Source organism: Symphalangus syndactylus, chromosome X (genome assembly GCF_028878055.3).
Source record: "Symphalangus syndactylus isolate Jambi chromosome X, NHGRI_mSymSyn1-v2.1_pri, whole genome shotgun sequence".
In the NCBI taxonomy this organism is placed as follows: domain Eukaryota; kingdom Metazoa; phylum Chordata; class Mammalia; order Primates; family Hylobatidae; genus Symphalangus; species Symphalangus syndactylus.
This window is the reverse complement of record NC_072447.2, coordinates 43,022,927-43,042,896: the sequence shown is the minus strand read 5'-3', so window position 1 is coordinate 43,042,896 and position 19,970 is coordinate 43,022,927. Positions and strand designations below refer to the sequence as shown.

The window sequence follows — 19,970 nt, the reverse complement described above, 5'->3', positions numbered from 1 at the left end:
AGCTAGGCAGTTAGGACATGAAGGATTTTGTAGACCGGGTTAAAATATTCAGATCTTTGCCTTAGGATTATAGGAAGTCAGTGGAGTAAAATTACTTGGTCTACCTTTTCAAAGATTATTGTATCTGTAGAGGAAGAAGGGAGATTTAATTGTATGGTGACAAAAGAAAAAAGACATGACAGGAAATAATTGCAACAGTCTAGGTGAGAAGAAATAAGGGTTGAGATAAGGTAGTGATAATAAAGAAATAGAAAAGTGGCCAGATTTGGGGGATGGGAGGTACAGGAGACAAGATCCACTGATGATTAGATACGAAGTTTATAAAAGCATTTATAAATTTGACTTTAGTCGTCGGGTCATAATGGAACCAGTTAATCAGTGGGGGCTCAGCAGGTTCTTGTTGTTTATTCTGGGAGGTCTGATGGAAAAAATCAAAAGGTCTGTTTATGTTAAGTTTGACATTCATATTAGATACATACTCCCATGGGTATGTCAAGTAAGCTGTTTGAGGGGAAAAAAGCCTCATGTTCAAGAGATAAGTTAGAATTAAATATAAAAACATATTGAGGGTCATTTGCATATAGTTAGCATTTTAAAGACATTAGATTGGATGATTTAATCCAAAAGAAAGTATGAAGCTAGGATTGACACTAACATTTGGGGGTACAGAAATGATGAGAAAAGGAAACTGAGAGGGGAGGAAACCAGGATGATTTTATGTGGCTCAGTACAAAAGAAGGCAGTTTTCCAGAAGGAGCAAGTAGTCAACTGTGCCAAGTTCTCTGGAGGGATCAAGTATGGGAAGAACAGAGACACGGCCATTCATTTGGCAATGCAATAGTCATGTGACCGCAGGGTACAAAAACAAGAAAGAAAGAAAAAAAAAAAGGAAGGAAAGAAGGAAGGAAAACCAGCCTATGTCAGGGAAGCCCTGATGAACTAATTTGAAAAGAGAATATGAGGTAAATAATTGCAATAAAAAGTATGAATAATTCCTTCTAGATTTTGATGTGTGTTTGCATGTAGCAAGGAGAGTAGAAAAACAAGGTAATATCCAAAAGAGAAAAGAGAATCAAAAGAACGTATTTTTGCATGGGTTTAAAGTTAGAAAACAGCAGAACATACTTATAGGCACATACAAAAAATTGATATTGAAGGAGGAGATAATTTCAAAAGAAAATGCATGAATAAGTTAAGAGTAAATGAAATCCAGAGTCCAAGTGGAAAGGCTGGACGTGATATGAGAACAGGTAAACTTGTCAATTCCAGTAAAAATGACAGGCAGGCCAAGAATGTAGATTTAGGCTGGACATAGTGGCTCACACCTGTAATCCCAGTTCTACTGGGAGGCTGAAGCAGGAGGATCACTTGAGGCCAAGAGTTGAGACCAGCCTGGGCAACACAGTGAGACTTTGTCTCTACAAAAAATTTTAAAAATTACCCGGGTGTGGTGGCATGCACTTGTAGTCCTAGATACTTAGGAAGCTGAGGTGGGAGGATTTATTGAACCCAGGATTTCAAGGCTGTAGTAAGTAAGCTATGATCACACACACTGAACTCCAGCATGGGCAACAGAGGGAGATTCCATCTCTAAAAAAAAGTTGGGAAGAGGAGAATGTAGATTTGAATCCAGAGGAGCTGGTAGATTTGCAGATGAAAAAATGAGGGAAATGGGGTGTCATATTTCTTTTCCTCAATGAAGTAAAAAGAAGACAAAACTGTTGTGAGAGGGAGATTTGAAGAGAGAGAAGAAGGTGTGAAAATCAGTTTAGAGAATAAGAAATGGAAATGGAATAGGATGTTTGGTGCTTGGAGAGGCTGAATCTCCTTTGAGAATTGTTGTGGCCATGAATTTAAAATGAGATTGGTCAATAATATTTAGCTATTTGCATGCAGGCATTGAGATGGTTTGTTATAATCAAGCCTGTAAACCACAACTTAAAGAATAATTTTAGGAGAGGAAAAGTGATTTTTAATTAAACTATATATGGTTTTTTTCTTCCTTGTGCTGACCACTTTTTTAATGACAAGGAATGTGCAGTGCCATATCAATAATTCTTACTAAGTACTCTTGTTTTAAAAATACTAGATATTTTCAGAAAATACAACATCTAAAATGTACAGTCAACTTTTCCTATCAGATAACTTGAATCTCAAATAGATTCTATAATTCTCAAAATAATGTGTTATGTTTTTAGAAGTCTGATCTTTTAACAAAATAGATAAAATCCCAGGGAGATGAACAGTTGAGAACAATACTCTTCAGTAGAACTTTCTGCAATGATAGAAATGTCTTTCTGCGCTGTTCAATATGAAGCTGCTAGGCACATTTGGCTGTTGGTACTTGAAATCTGGCTGCTGTGACTGATGAACCAAATTTTCTATTTTGTTTAATTATAATGAACTTAACTTTAAGTAGCCACAGGTGGCTAATGGCTACGGTACTGAACAGCTTAGCTATAGAATCACCTATCCATCTCTTATTCATCACTAGGTATTTCTTAGTTATTTGTAAAGCAAATAATCGAATGTCTAAATATCTGCAAAATAGACATCCTTTGGTTCTTTTTTTTTTGTGAGACAGAGTCTCACTCTGTCACCAGGCTGGAGTGCAATAGCGCGATCTTGGCTCACTGCAACCTCCGACTCCCTGGTTCAAGCAATTCTCCTGCCTCAGCCTCCCGAGTAGCTGGGATTACAGACACGCACCACCACGCCCAGCTAAATTTTGTATTTTTAGTAGAGACAAGGTTTCACCCTGTTGGCCAGGATGGTCTCGAACTCCCGACCTTGTGATCCGCCCGCCTCAGCCTCCCAAAGTGCTTTACAGGCGTGAGCCACCACGCCCGGCCCCTTTGGTTCTTAAGTTTAACTTAGTGGTTCTAAAACTTTAGTATGCTTCGTAACTACTATACAGGGTTGTGTATACAAAATCCGTAAGTATTGAAATAGGCAATTCACAAAATGTTTAAAGGTCATTTTAACTCCTGGCAATATTCACATAGTAAATTATAAATTCACCTTAAAGCCTGATTCTCCACTCTCTCACCCACCACAACAGTAAAAGTTGATATGTGCTAAGAACTGACTAGAAGAATTAATATTGAAATATTTGGCAAAAAGATGAATCAGGTAGGTAGTATGGTCATGTATTACGAATGATTTAGTCCTTCAAACTAAAATACATACTTAATTTTATGCAACTGTCTTCTCATTAGGGAATTTAAAATATTCATTTAAAAGTATTAATTTGCTTTATCTTTGGCATTGAAATTAATATTTAAACACTAATGCTTCCTTCCAGCTATTAAGTCACATGGAAATTTTAAAACTCCATAACACTTAAAATGCGATAAAAATTCTAGCATCAGGTGGACTCCTAAGTTATATTTCTATATTTATGTGAACATTACAAGTATATTTTTGTTTCTTCTTTACATGGATTGTGTTGCTTTTCAATGATGTAGATAACAGAATGAAAAAATTCCTCTCAACAGGTGGTATATGAAAAGTCAGAATGGCAGGTGTAAACTGTGGCAACACTCGTTATGATAAAGAAAAGTCCAACTAATTTCAATATAAAAGTAATGAGAGAATGACATGGCCTGTAAAAAAATGTCATGTGCTTTTGCTTCTTCCAATTTAAAAGTAATGTACTTTCCTCAGTTGAATATTTCAATAGTATAAATGAAGTTTACTTTGCCACTTATATTTTCATTTCTTCAGTGAAAATCCATGTATTTCCATCATGTACCTACTCCCCCGCCAGAGGATGTTTCACGGGAGAGCCACATAAATCTTTCATTTTCAAATTTAGAAGATCACTTTTCTTTTCCAGGATTCATGTTTGGGCATGTATTCTTTGAAACTTTTCTAGAAAAGTTTCCTGTGTGGGCAAAGAACCAAAAAATTGTGTTTTTGTAGTGAAGATCCTCCGGGTACTTCTGAGAAAATTTCATGAGACCCACAATTCCCTATGCCATTCAGCATCTGCAGATGGAATAAAACTGATTCAATGTACTTCTATTCACATATTCTCTTATCAAATGTGTTCATCGTATTATGATGACTGATACTCAAATTATTTTTAAGTGGTACTGAATTGTTTTTTTATGGATACTCATTAATGGGTATTAAAGTTTAAGCTATTATTGCATGTAATCTTTTAAAAATTATTACTAAAATGTTCCTTATATTTAACAAAAAATTGGCAAACCAGATGATAAACCACAGATTCCTTCTTAAATGTTGGCATAGCAAATGGGATTAATGTTATCATGTAGTCTAACTCCATTTTACTAGAATTTTAAAGCAAACAGTATTTTTTAAATTATCGTTTGTTTGTTTTCCATTAGAGTCCTTGGCATTCATCAACACTTTCAGATGTCCCTATCAAGGTAAGTTTCATCAAAGGCTGTTTGTTTTTTAGTGAGGGAACTACAAATTGAAATCTTGTATATATGAGCCACTGAAAGAAGATACCGTGTGTAGCTACAGATCTAACCCCCAAATCCATAATAGGAACAGTGCCATGTGAGATTTAAGTTTCAAATATTAAAAGTTTTATTTTTAATACTTCATTAAAAAAAAACTCTTATTACATGCTTTGAAGATGACAAAAACCAATATTTTTGAAAGTAACTTTGATGAAACAGGAGTACTTCCAGTATTTTAATATTAATATATCATTATAGAATTATAATTCAAGCATGTTTTAAGCTTTTTCCTCACATCTTATTATGAAAAATTTTCCAACATAAAGAAAAGTTGGAAGCATTTTACAGTGAACACCCACATACCCACCATCTAGGTTCAATAATAAATTGTATTATATTTGCTTTATTACATACACACCCATCTATTCATCCTTTTATCCAAATATCGCTCCATTTTATTTCAGTGTAAGTTGCAGACATCAGTACTCTTCACCCTTAAAACACTTCAGCAGGCATATCATTCACTAGAGTTCAACATTCATGCTCTCTTAATGCAAACTTCATATATAAAGAAATGTACAGGCCAGGCACGATAGCTCACACCTGTAATTCCAGCACTTTGGGAGGCTGAGGTGTGGGGATTACCTGAGGTTGGGAGGTCGAGACCAGCCTGACCAACATGGAGAAACCCTGTCTCTACTAAAATTACAAAATTATCTGGGCGTGGTGGTGCATGCCTGTAATCCCAGCTACTCGGGAGGCTAAGGCAAGAGAATCGCTTGAACCTGGGAGGCAGAGGTTGCGGTGAGCCGAGATCGCATCAGTGCACTCCAGCCTGGGCAACAAGAGTGAAACTCCGTCTCAAAAAAAAAAAAAAAAAAAAGTGTACAAATCTTAGGTGTACCATTCCATGTGCTTTGACAATCAAATGTGATTATTATTCATTGGCATTTGACTGGTATATATATTGAAATAAAAGTTGAAAATAAAGAATATTATATTTTTAATCTGTTACTTTTACTGTTCGAGTAATCCAAATGTTTCCACAGAAAGTAAAAGTAAATTTACTCCCAAGTATTTAACAGATTTATAGGTCACATTTACCATGGAATACTTAACAAATATAAAATAACCACAAGAATTACTCTCAGTGTTTAATTATAACTTACATTTTTCAAATGTCATGAATTTAAATTTCAGTGAAACACTGGAATAAACTTTCCAAGTACTGATTTCAGGGTTAATCCACAATGTAGTCTCCTTATATAAGTAGTAGATAATGTCAATTTTGTCATTCAAGAAAAGATTTTAATTCTTTGATATTTGTCTTCTTTGTGTTTCCAGCTCTTAAGAACTGATTCACTTGACAGTGTTACTGAAATTTTAGGGTGCAAAGGGCCAAGATGGTTTGAAACACTCAATTTCTAGCCAAACTACTTATTTTTTAAAATGTCAAAGAAGTATAAAAAGATGACCCTGTTCTGAAATGAATCAAGAGAGAATTTAAACCTGTCAAAAACCATAGGATTTTGATATTGAAAATAGCGACAACTATTTTTAATTTCAGCAACCAAAGACTTTATGTGAGTCCTTGCTTTTACTTTCAGCACTGCCAACAGTATTTGATATGTGCCGATGATGGAACCTTGAAGTGGAAATTCTATAGGAAAGGCTTATTTTGTTTCCTTTTAAGAAGGAATGCATACAAGAATTTCACACTGCAGGACTACATTGCCCAACAATCACTCACTTTGTTCCAGTTGGAGACTTATGACCAATTTGCTGATAAAATTTGGCATTAGCCTTTTGAAATGTATAAATTACATTATTGCTTTGGATTCTTGCATATTCTAGCAGGGTAGAATGAAACTTGACCACCTGATTTCAAACTACTTGTACAAGAAACTGAGGTATTTTCTTGATTTCAAACTACAGTACAAGAAACTGATGGACATGTAAATTTCTCAACAGGCGAGAGCCACCACACCCAGCCCAACTCCTTGATTTTTCTTAGTCATTGACCATTATATTAAAACTAAGGCAAGTTTTCCTCACAGAACATCAATTCACAAGATCATAAAATAAAATCTCAAAAGTACAAGGGCTGTTCACTCCAAATCAAGCTTCTTACTTTGGGAAAACTGTTAACATGTGTTAGTTGTGCCCACTTTGATACGTTGGTTAGTGGCTAAAATGCCTACAGGTTCCTCACAAATCAGTTATCTCTTTCCAGCAGTGCCATGGGTGTTCCTTTATTTTTTGGCTTTATAAGGTCAACAAAAAGCATTAAATGGAAAGAATTAAACCCACAGTGTGAATCCAAACATGCTGCTGGCAGAATACTTTGCCAGAGTAGGCAGGATAATGCTTTCTTGACTTGAAATCCTCACTTCCTCTTTCCCCCAACCTGCTTCTTTGTAGTTTGAATCCAGTGTAGGCTATTCGTAAGGCAGAGGGTCTCTTTCAGCTAGCTGCCCACAGCAAGGTGGTCTTTACTGATAGATTTGGGGAGCGGGGAGAAGAGGGAGGGTAAACAGGGAAAGAAAGAGAAAATATGGCTTCCACCAGAAGGGTATGTAACACCCAGTAATTTGAAACATTTTTGAGTTTAACCTTGCAATAGCATGGAATTAAAATGCCTCCACACAGAGTATTTAGAGACGCTTGTCCTAACAATCACCCTTTAACTTTCTTTTCCATTTTAACATTTTGAAAATCGGGTTGCATCTTAAAATTAATGTGCCATCTAATATAATGGCTATTTCCTTCAAAACTATGAATTAAGTAGTAATACAATCAAATTAGAGAACTATGAGTATTCACATTTAGTCTTTATAATTACCATTTGTCCCAACTCCACAGACTTTAGAAACTACAGTTCCACTCCTGTTTTTTTTTTATACTCATTTTTCTAGATGAATCCACAGAAGCTTTATTTGTGTAAGAAGGAAGCTTTCTGCTCTTCTCTTCACATTCTAATCTCAATCCCACCCTCAAGTAGGGCACTTTGCTCTCCCTCCTCCTACATCTTCTTACCTGACCCAATAAAAAGGTAGTATCCTATTTTTCAATGGTCCTAATTATACATGCAAGGAGCTAAAATGTATTACTGGGCTGGGTTAGCTTCTCTCAATGTAAGAACCAGGTCAGGGGATTTCTGTTTCTCAAAGAGGCACAGGTAGTGCCTCCGTGTGCATGACAATTGCCTATTCTTTGTTCGTTTTTTATCATCAGCCACTCCTGGCCCACTTGTCTTCAATTAACAGGCAGACAGCAGAAGGCCTTATTTTAGGTTCAGGCAGAGCAGTTTGCTCTTTATGCAGCTATTGTTGACAGAGAGTCTTGTATTCTAGTACATATCGGATGACTGCCAGACACTAATAAATCAAGTACTTCAGTCACCATTTAGCTATCAACTCTTTGTATACAACTTTTGAAGAAGGGTGAGTGAATCTTAGCCTGGAACCACAACACCCCAAAACTACAAAAGCTGCAAATCTACTAGGACTATTTTTTTTTTCCTGCTGCTGCTGCAAATGCTACCAAAAGAAGAAAAGATTTTACAGACATTTATAGCTCTAGGTGGGAAAAATAGTACTTTTCAGGCTGAATGATGTCTGAAAGACAATAGCGTTACTTCCTTATTAGGAACAACTCTGCTGCAAACACCCACATCGTTGAAATTGTCATCATTGGGGCAACCGAGGAAGATTCAGAGCAGCAATATAGGTCAAACGACACATTCAAACCAACACTCAACTGAAAAGCAAAAAGCCAGTTTTACAGCTTAACAGAGTGCCACATTTTAATCTCATTTAAACAGGATTTAAAATATAGGTGTTGAGGAAGCTGTTGAGGTTTTCCAAGACAAGAGCTTATCACATAATGGTTTTGCGAAAAGGCTGATTCAGAATAAAATGACATAACTGTTACTGAATGCACAAAAGAAGGCAAAAGAATTATCTGACATTGTACATTGTATCCCCCAGAAAGATCAGGCATGAGAAATGAACTTTGAGCTGTCTTCTCTTCACATTTTAAGACTGGATAATGAAATTTATTGCCTGCCAGTCCGGAGTACAATCAGACAAATTTAAATAATTATTCATGCAAATACATAAAGCTAACCTAGCAAAGATAACTACACTTAAACTTAGTATGTTGTCTTGAATCTGAAATCTAACAGGCATTCTTGTCCTAGTATATTATATGGTCACATGGATTTTATACTTTATAAAAATAACTTGCATTGTAGACTTTTTAAGCACATTTGTCAGCTATTGCATTCATTTTTTATTTATATTATTTATGTATCTATCACTTATGGAATGCATATGTGTCAGTCACTGGTCTAACCATTTTTCATAGATGGCTTTATATAACCAACAACTTCATAAAGTAGATATTATTATGTCTATTTCCAGATGAAAAACTGAGGTTCAGAAGGGATAAGTACCTTACTCAAGTGCAAATGACTGGTAAGTGGCAAAACTAGAATTCAAACACAAGTGTGATTCCAAAGCCCACGCTTTAAAAAAATTCCTCTATAGTTTTCAACTCTATTTTTGTTTCTGAATACATTTTAACAGTAACTATAATCCAGCATACATCACAAGCATCTTTTTGAGGAGATGATGTTAATTTTATGGGAGAAGAGAACATTTTCAGAGATATGATAAATGTCTTTAATTGCACGTTAATAAACTACAACTACACAGAGCAATTGGTTGTCCCATGCTCATGCAAAGAGCAGAGTAGCATTAAGTGAACAGATCACAGTCAGATATATTATGCCTTATGAAATAAGTTAATAAGGGTTGAAACACTGTACGCTTGATGAAATAAATTTCCTAAGGGCAACAGACATTAACAGCTGTTCAAGTACCGTTCATGTCCCCGTAGGGAAGTATATCACTCCCGCAGTTATTGAACACATGTGGTGTTCCTGTAGTATCTTTCATCTCATTTACACCAAGAAAGAATAAATAAGTATTTTGGGGCTTCAGCAAGAACAGCCTTTAGCCTCATAGACATTCTTGTCTCCCATTCACCACTTAGTAGCAAGTTATTTTCCTAAAAATAAAAATTAGAAACAATGTTAATTTCCTGCTAAAAACCTTTCAGTAGCTTCTCATTGCACTCACAGGCTTCAAGAAGCTCAAACCTCCTACAAAGTTTTATATGACCTACAACCTATGTTCTCCAGCACTTTGCCAGACCAATCCCTCCTTCTAAGGTAGGCTTCCCTCTGCTGCGTTCCCAGCTCAGAGCTTTCAATCAGGCCTTTGTCTTTACCAGGAATGCTTCATCCTTAGTTTTCATATACCAAACACCTATTTAGCATCAAATCTCACTTCTAAAGTTCAGATAAGTTTCCTTGATCTATCCACAAGATTAACCACTTCTGTTTTCACTTGCGTGACATCCTGTACTTTGCCTTCCCAGAGCCTATCTGAACTGCAGTTGGCAAAGGGATGTGATCAGTCCTCCAGCTTGTTGAAAGAGCTGCTCCAATAGAGAAGCAAATACTTTAATGTCCTAGCCCTGTAAAAGTATCTTGAAAAACTAATCTTGCATGGGGGCATTGGGCCTTTTAAATTGGAATTCTCAAAATGTTATTGGTGGCATCCGTTTCAGATAAAAATGCATTCATTTTATTACTTTTTCAATTTATTTGATTGGTTGGGTCACTGTCATTACTAAGAAAAAGAGTTTGTTCTTTCTGAGTAAATGCCTCTGGTCCTCTAATTTTTGTTTCAATATGATATTTCTGCCTGAGAACTGTTAGTAAAACATTTTTATGTCACCAGTGTTAAAAGGAGATGTTTAATATAATAAGATATAGTGACTAATAGTGTTTCTTGAAAGAAGGAAATTACTAATGGAAAAAGTGGCATTTGCCAGAAGTGACAGCTTATCAAATTGACTGTCAATATGTTTAAAGAAAATATTCACATAAAAAGGAAATCATGAGGAACAACAACAGCAAAACAGGAATTACATTTCTGAAAGTTAAATTTTTACAGTGCCCTCAGGCAGATGGAGCTCAACTTTCCCATTTAAAAAGTAATCTCATACATATAACATAAGTATACATTTAATTGGACATCATTAACAAACTCAGAAGAATCTAAGTGAAAAAAATACATCTTAAAAAATAGTAACTCAGTTCTATACATGGATGGTGATGATGGCTGCACAACAATGTAAATGTACTTAATGCCACAGAACTGTACACTTAAAATGTTTAAAGCAGTAAATGTATGGTATACCACAATTTTAAAAAACACAGTAAGTCAATAATTATTTATTTTCACATATCCATCTAGAAACACATTTGCCGATATTTCCAACTCAGGTATCGTGTGTTTGAAATGTGGAGCCAGTGAGGGGTTGGAAGAACAGGTATTGCCTTAACCTTTCAAAAATCCAGAGATAAGTTCAATTACATGCCCTATCTTCTCCCCTACTAAGAATCACTGAATCACTGTACTTGAACCATCAGCCCACAATCAATGCAGAGTTACTTAGTCTCAATAAATTTCATTTAGGCACTAGGTCTAGAATGAACTGAAAGTTAAATCTTAATATACTGTTGGCTCAAAATGTCACAAATTACGTATCATATCACAAAAGAATGATTTGATTTCAAGATAAGGCAAATGAAAATCTCCAGAATTATCATTTAGGCTGAAAAACATGTAAGAATGAAGGTAAATGAGTTTTACAATATTTTCCCTTGCTACAATATCATTAAAGAAAATTGGCTTATATGAAGCTTTTTTAAAGATATAGTAGAAACACTGCTTTTATATTATCTTTTCTGTATCAAGAAGCAAGACACATGTCACTAATAACCCATCTTCCCTCAGGCAATGAAGTCCCAGTTAAAACACATTCAAATGAGGTTATGTTTCAAAAGTGTAGTAGTATTCCATAGTGGAAAAAATAATTATATTTATCAGAAAGGATGCAAGGAAAAGGAGTTTCTTAATAGGAAAAACAAACCCCAAACTCTAATGCACAATTATACTCTGTGATTCAAAGGATAATGAAAACATGGTTGCTGAATCTGAAGACACAGTCATTACATTGGGAGCCATTTAGAAAAAAGTCATTCTAGATCTAAATTATAATAAAAGATTCCTAGAATAGAAATGTTAGTTTTAAAAAACAGAGCAGCAAACAGATTAAAAATACAGTCATCTGCTTGTAATCCCAGCACTTTGGGAGGCCGAGGCGGGCGGATCACGAGCTCAGGAGATCGAGACCACGGTGAAATCCCGTCTCTACTAAAAAAAAAATACAAAAAATTAGCCGGGCGTGGTGGCGGGCGCCTGTAGTCCCTGCTACTCGGAGAGGCTGAGGCAGGAGAATGGCGTGAACCCGGGAGGCGGAGCTTGCAGTGAGCCGAGATTGTGCCACTGCACTCCAGCCTGGGTGACAGAGCGAGACTCCGTCTCAAAAAAAAAAAAAATACAGTCATCTGGCTCTGGGTATCTGACAAGATTGATCTTAAAACTTCCTTACAAATGTGTGAAGCTCACCTAGGTAACGCATCATCTGTGCTTTACAGGCCTGGTATTCCAAGTTTGGTCCATCGACCAGCTGCATGGGCATCCTCTGATAATCTGGTGGATATGCAGAAAACTCACTCCCCACGTCAGGCCAACCAGATCACCATCCCCTTAACAATCTCTGCAGGTGCTTCCTACACAAATTAAAGCTTCAAACACACAATTCTAGCACAGCTCTAAAGAACACATGCAGAGCATCTATTCATAAACTGTTAGGGCTTGACAATACACAGCTATTCTGGGCTAGAGCGCTAGAGGTAGTCTCTACCTTTAGGCTTGGGGTACACTAGTTCTTGAATATGTTAAACCCAAATGAAGATGTGACCCTGGTTGATTCTGAGCTTGTAACCATTCCCTTTGAATGCATGTTCATAGATTGTTATTTACAACTTCCTGAATGATGAGGTAAGCTGGGAGAATAAAATGCCAGTGTCCCAGCAAGAATTGACCTAAGAATGGGGAGACAGTGTTTCTGGGAGTTATGTGCCCTCATTAGGGATGCTGGGGGCCAAGGTGTAGGCTACATTTGCTCCTACTCTCTGTGGTTATTCTAGGTTTTATATGCTTGACTGACTAAAATTAGGAACTTAATCCAATTTAACAGTGAATGTTAGTAGGGAAGAAATATAGTCTCTTCCACACCAACAATCAGCCCATCAAAATGCACTACATCCTCTTAAACTGTACTTAGTTTTAATGTTTTCATTCTACTTATAAGTAGCTGATTTCACTTAGTTCTTTATTAGCTATTTCAAATTAACAAGCATATATATAGAGAGAGATCTAGATATAGATATATTCGTTTTTCCTTTTTCACTATTTAGAAGCTATGCTAGTGTTAACACTGCTACCCAAGTTGAAAAAAATGAGTATGTTGGCCAACAGATGTTTGGAATATATCAAGAGCATTTACAGGTGCTGTTGAATTGTAATTTATTCATCACCTATTGTCTCATTTAATTCTCAAAAACTGATAAAGTAGATCACCTTTTAATCTCATTTATAGATAATAAACAGAGCCTGAGAAGCATGGTGTAAAAAAATAACAGGCTCTGGAAAACACTGTTGGGATCAAATCTCGCGTCAACTCTTTAATACCTGAGCTACCTAATCTATCAATAGAAACAATAATAATAATGTACTTCTAGTGTTTCTGGGAATAGTAAATAACCCATACATGTAAAGTATATGCAACAGTACCTGAGATGTTATACGCACTCAATAAACGTTATTTTTTAGCAACTTTTCTAAAGAAACATCATTAGCGTTGGGGCCAAGATACAAAGGGCAATCTATGACTTTGGAGCCTGAGGACTTGCCATTAATTATATTGCCTAGACCTATAATCTTCCCTAACTCTTCTTAAAACATGGTAAAATATCAGAGAATGAAGCAAGAATCCACAGCAGGGTTCCCTGACCCCCAGGCTGTGGACTGGTACTGGTTTATGGCCTGTTAGGAACTGGGCTGCAGAGCAGGAGGTGAGTGGCGGACAAGCAAGCATTACCGCCTGAGCTCTGCCTCGTCAGATCAGCAGTGGCATTAGATTCTCACAGGAGCAAGAACCCTATTGTAAACTGTGCATGCAAGGGATCTAGGCTGCATGCTCCTTATGAGAATCTAACTAATGTCTGAAGATCTGAGGTGGAACACTTTCAACCCCAAACCATTCCCCTGCCCCCCATCATCTGTCCATGGAAAAATTGTCTTCCACAAAACTGGTCCCTGGTGCCAAAAAGGTTGGGGGCCACTGATCTACAGTTTTCACTGTAAAACCTGGATTTTCATGCCTGTAGTTCATATGCCTAAATTTGTAACAAATGGGACAGAAGAAGAAACAAATAATATCCTCTTTACCAAGTGATTAGTTTTTATTAATGGAAAGTTCATCAGTGAGTATTTTCATAGAGTATATACAGAATATCTCTTGCTGAGCTAACACATGTTTTGCTGTCAGGCAGCAACATTGAAAACATCTATATCAACCTTGTTTGTTTAGCTGGAGTTAAATAATGATACTCAGTATTTGCAAAATGTTTTATAGTTTCAAAGTATTCAAATAACAACGTGTCATACAGGTAGTGCAGATATTTTTAGTCCCATTAAGTACAAAAAAAAGAAGGTTGAAATGTTGAAGTGTACATAAAAGTCTGAAATAAGATGGTGACATTCTGAAGCAATTTACTTAAAATTTTACTTACCAAATATTCACTTTGACAAAAGAATAAGATACAGAGTTGGTGGAATAATTTAAGGTCATTTCTGGGAGGAGGGGAAGTGACTTACAATAATGAGACTTGAGATCATCTAAAATTATTCAGTGCTAGATGGCTATATGATGAACATTTTACATTTTTCAGATAAATGATGACTCTACATTTCTTTGATATGTGTGTTGTATTTCCTCTGCTTATGTTAATTCTCTAAGTTTCCTAGGTGTAGAGTCCATGTTTACCTCATTTATCTTTCTGTACCGATCCAGCACAATGTCTAGGTATTTACTGTCATCCCACTGAGTTTCCTAGGTCTTCATTTAGCACATAAAAAAATGTAGAAATATTGAAATTTTTGACCAGTTTAATTTCTGAAATTTATCTCAAATTACCCTAATTATTTGTATATACTTGACTTTTCTGAGTATAAAAACACAAGGTAGTATTTTCCAAGTTCTCAGTATTATATATCACATGATGGTATTAGGAAAAATGATAACATTAACAAGATTCCAAATGCTCACAGAACTACCTAAAATTCAATTTCTGATAACATACAACTGGTAAATGTTTTATCACCATTTTATAGGTGAGAAAACAGAAGTCATATAGCCCGAGCTGAACTTCAACTAGATTGTTCCATTTCATCAGATTTTCACCCTGAGTTGACAGAAACAAATATCTTCATGTTTCTATGCCATAAGAGATGCTGTATCTAATTCCCTAAGTTTATTTTATTTTATTTTTAGAAACAGCGTCTTGCTCTGTCACCCAGGCTAGAGTGCAATGATGCAATCATAGCTCATGGCAGCCTTGAACTCCTGGACTCAAGTAATTTTTCTGCCTCAGCCTTCCAAGTAGTTGGCCTACATATTATTTTTTATTTTGTATTCAGCTCACCATTAGGCAGTTTAAAGGACATAAAAATCTCCAGAAAACATATGCTGACCCTAAAGGAGGAGCTTGCCATCAATTTGAGGAGCTAAGAAATGCTTACATTGAAACTGAAATACCTTTCAAAGGCAACACACTGTTAAGCATAAGACTATAAAGTACAATCTAAAATTATGTATGTAATTCAAAAATGGATGTAGTCAGCATAAACTGGTCAGAACCAAAATTCTAGAGGTGCAAATCAAGAATTTACAAGGACAGACAGAATGACTGCCCATGTTCCTTTCTGGTACAATCACATTCTCCATTCTAATGTGAAATAATTATCTCCAAAATACTCAATGATTATTTTAATAAACTTCTACAGAACAATTCTTGCACTCAATCTTCAATTATTAAGTCCCTTTGCTCATCTTCCTGGATCATTACAGTGCTCATTAGGACCTCCCATTAGAAGAGAAAGAAACCCACATTACAGAATGGCATCTTGTAAACAGCTATTTGTAAGGGTGTTAAGTTACCTGTCACCACAAATAGAAGACTCTTATGGAACACAATCAATATAAATTAAAAAGAAGTTTATTATTAATATAACTGAATAAAATAACCACAAAACCTTTTTAATGGAAACACTCTGGATGAGAAAACAACCATAAACTTTTGCTGATGATTCCATTTTTTTAAACTTAGCTACAAAAAATTTTTTTCAAAAGGTTAGAATAATGATTCCCTTTGCAAGCTCTATGGCTATTATTAATCTGATAGAATTACAATTTAGCAAGACAAGTTTCTTAATACAAATTCAGGTGCATTTTAAATGTTAGAACTTGATATGGGAATAAATTACCCATTTCCAACATCAATATCACTGCAGAATCCTCATCTCAAAGTTCCTCACCACTTGCTAAATATCCATACATAAATGTGTTGCAATTTCTCATACACATCAAATACAGAGAGAGACACAAACTCACAGATCTATAGTTATATATACATACATTATATACACGAATGTTTGTATATGTGTATATACATATACTTTTTTTCTATCATTTCTCTATCTTAACATCTTATCCTCTCTAAAATGGCATAATGGAGCCGGAATAAAATCCAAATTCTGCCACATCCTAACTGTTTGACTTTAAGCAAGTTTCTTAAACTCTAAGAGCCTTACCTTCCACATAATGGTTCAAATGGAAGAGTAACACTGAATTACTGCGCAAATTAGAAAGACTGTGTGTAGTATCTACTATAAGACAGCATGTTCTCATTAAGAGGCAATCTGTTGCCTTTGTTGCTATTGTTGTCCCTCCCCAAACATGCTCTTTCTCTTGAATTACCTTTTCTTGAGTAATGTCATTACCATTCATCTTATCCATTCGCTCAAAACCTTACAATTATCTAGGATACTCCTCCTCCACATGGAATAGAGGCAAAGTGCTATAAATTATTCCCTTGGAATGTATCATGAATATTTTCCCAATGCTACCATCTCCTATATTATTGTTACCATACTGTCTTCAAGGTAAACTGCCATCAGTACTCTGACAGTGTCCTTCCCTGCAGTTTTGCTACACTTAAAGCTCTTTATACATTACAACCTGACAATAGTATTGCTTTCCTTTTGTCCATCTACTGATAAAAACTCTTCGTGGCTCCCTAGTTGCCTTAACACACAAACACAAATCCAAAGTCCCTGATGATTGGAACCAATATACCTTCTAGCTCCATTTTAAAAATCTCCTTTTTCAGTCATTCAAGCAAACATTTATTGAGTGGACATTATGCTCAAAGTGCCATTTCTGGCCATAGGAATACAACTGTGAACAATGTGGTCATGTTCCACGACAATAAGAACCTTCTTTTTAGTGATAGATAACACCATTAAACGACCAATCTTTAATTCTTTATGTGATAAGTACTCAGTATAAATAAGTATAGAGTAGGTACTGACAATATCTGAGAATCTGAGAATGCCTTCCTGAAGAAGTGATATTTGAACTAAAATTTAAAGAGGAGTTGCGGGAGTTGAGACGATACGATGGGAGAAGTGGAATTATAGCAGAGAAAATGGCACAGCATGTAAGACACACCGTCCTCCCTTGCTTCACGTCAAATGAATTATTCATGTGTTTGAAATCTGTATTATTCTCCACCCAAAGTTTGTGTATATTTTCTTTTCACTTGGAACATTAACCATACTGAAGACACTGCTATGCAACCTCAAGTACTTCCAGAAAAAAAAGCTTGATTTATGAAGTAAATACTTCCCTGAAAAATACCTTTTAACCACATAAGCAAAAGATGACTTGATGTGATACTATGTATTACTGTACTAAAATAAAAAATCAACTTGCTCTATAGTGGAAATATTAATGATTCATGAGATTTTTCTGCTAATGAACTTTTTCTCTTTCATTTCAAATATTCATCATTTAATTTTAATATAACATTCACTCAATTCAGAATATATTTGCATTTTCTTTGCTAAAAAATAATCACCCATTAGTATTCTGTACTGCCTTTAGGAAATTATTGGTGTATGACTGTGTCAAGAGATTGAGCCTCAATAAGTAACTGTGATATCTTAAATTGCTTTGAGGGAGACATTTTTAATGCCATCAGATATCTTCTCCCAATAAATTCAACCTTTATCAAAATAAAACTACATTTTCTATTGCCAAAATGACAAAGACAGATTATGTTTTAAAAAAAGAGTGCACTTTTTTTTTTTTAATGCAGCTACTCTAAATCTATTAACCATTGGACAGTGTGATGAATTAGGGTTACACATAAGCACACTTAAGCAACAACCATTATCTACACTAGTCATCTATCTTAGAATTTCTAGGGTCAGTCTTACAAAAACAAGTGTAGTATAGTAAGACTCATTTCAAAAGCTTTACAAAACTTTTGTGTTTTTTTTTAACTTTTCAAATGAAAATTATTTCTTCTTTTTTAAATGAAAAAATAGTGTTGAACCTAACACTGATGACAGTTTCAGCCTTCTTGAAATTCTTTCCTCTTCTGCTTTTGTGACACTGTACTTCATGCTTTAGTATATAAATCTCACTTTCCTTTTCTATATATGCAGTAGAAATGTATTAAATATGTGTTGACCTATAAAATAAAGGGAATGACACAGAATCCTAAGATTTCACATATTACTAACATCAAATGTTTTTCCTTGTTGTCATTGTTAAAATCGTAACAAACAAGGAATCAGGCTGGGTTGAGAATGGCAAAAGGTATCAGTGATTCTCAGATCAAATAAAGAAAATCCCTTGAAGTTTGGGGGAGAAAGGCTTCTTTTCATGTCAGAGAACCAATAGAATTATGCTCAAATAACAACATTCTGAGTTGTCTTTTTTCAGTGATTACTATCTGAGCCTCACATTCTCAGACTTCATGAAATGAAGAGCTAATTGGGATATTTTTTTGTTTGTTTTAAATAAGAAATTTCCTTGTAGTTGATATAGAGTTGGCAGAATTGATTATATTACCCTGGCTAAAGTACAGTACTCCAAATTTCACAGGTGGTCAAAAGAATAAACAAGAATTTTAAAATGCTGTCGCACAAAATATATCCAGAAGAAGTTGTTTTTAAAGCCATACTTGTATTTTCAGAATTCAACAGCAAATTTCTGTATTACATCTTTGTGGAAGAACAGATTGAGGGCTTTTGGTGAGTTTGCAAATTTGCGAAGGGGAATAAACCAGTTTTTACTATAACCAGAGAAAAGTTTGCTAAAAACAAAAAGCTGTTACTGCTATACCTCACAATATTTAAGGAAAATTCTTTAAATTTTAAATAAAAAGGATTGTATTTTATAAAATTTAAGCATGAATGGGAAGTAAACGGACTATCATTAATCATTTTAAATCAATATTATTAAGAAAGTTTTTCAGAAATTCAGTATCTTCTTAAAGGATTGGGTTAATCATCTGAGTAAGGTTCAGAATCAAGTTAAATGCAATGCTTGAAAAATGAAGATGTTTATAAAAAGGAAATAAGGAGGTTAATGAAATCTTCTAAGTTTAAAAATTATGGAACTGACATAGATTGGCTATAAACTGTCAGGAAACAATGCTATATGAACAGTTTCATGTTTCTGCATGGTCAGGGCTTTTGAAAAAAAGAAAACTAAAAGTTCACAATAGACACTTTCAGAGAGACCTGCATATATCCCCCCAGAGCCATTGATTTATGTTGCAAGGAATAATAAACCTAGTGACTTTAACTTCCTTTCCCCAAAGAACAAATGCAATAAAGAGAAAACAGTTACAAATATGACAGTTATTAATCCATCTGTATCAATATTTACTTGAAATGTGAATGGTCAAAATATACCAATTAAAAAACAGAGACTGTAAGAGTAAATGAGAACACAAGACTGAACTTGATGTTGTTTACAAGAAACCACTTTAAGTATCAAAGACAGACAGGTTAAAAATGAAAGAATAAAGAATGATATACCATGCTAACATTATTTAAAAAAAATAGGTGGAATAGCCATATCAATGTCAGATAAAGTAGACCTCAGATCAAGAAAAGTATCAAGGATTAGGAAGGACGCTACATAATAAAAAAGGGTAAATTCTTCAAGTAGACATAACATCTTAAATATGTAAGCACCTAATAAGAGAGTGTCAAAATACACGAGGCAAAAACTGATAAACATGAAAAGAAAAATAGATAAATCCACTATTAAAGTTGGAAATTTCAACCCTCCTCTTTCAGTAACTGATAGACCAAGTAGGCAGAAAACTTGTTAGGATACAGTCGAACTGAACAGCATCATCAATTAACTTGATATATTCGACATTTATAGAGTACTTTATCCAACAAC

General features: G+C 35.1%; 1 protein-coding gene and 1 non-coding gene across 2 annotated transcripts in view; both read right to left on the bottom strand.

The window, feature by feature from the left end:
• IL1RAPL1 (interleukin 1 receptor accessory protein like 1) overlaps positions 1–19,970 on the bottom strand; it is a 1,380,067-nt gene that overhangs the window by 1,034,550 nt on the left and 325,547 nt on the right. The window lies entirely within an intron of this gene.
• On the bottom strand, positions 4,348–4,417 carry LOC129476577 (small nucleolar RNA SNORD74). Its single transcript, XR_008655005.1, has one exon. It is a non-coding gene; the product is annotated as a small nucleolar RNA SNORD74 (small nucleolar RNA).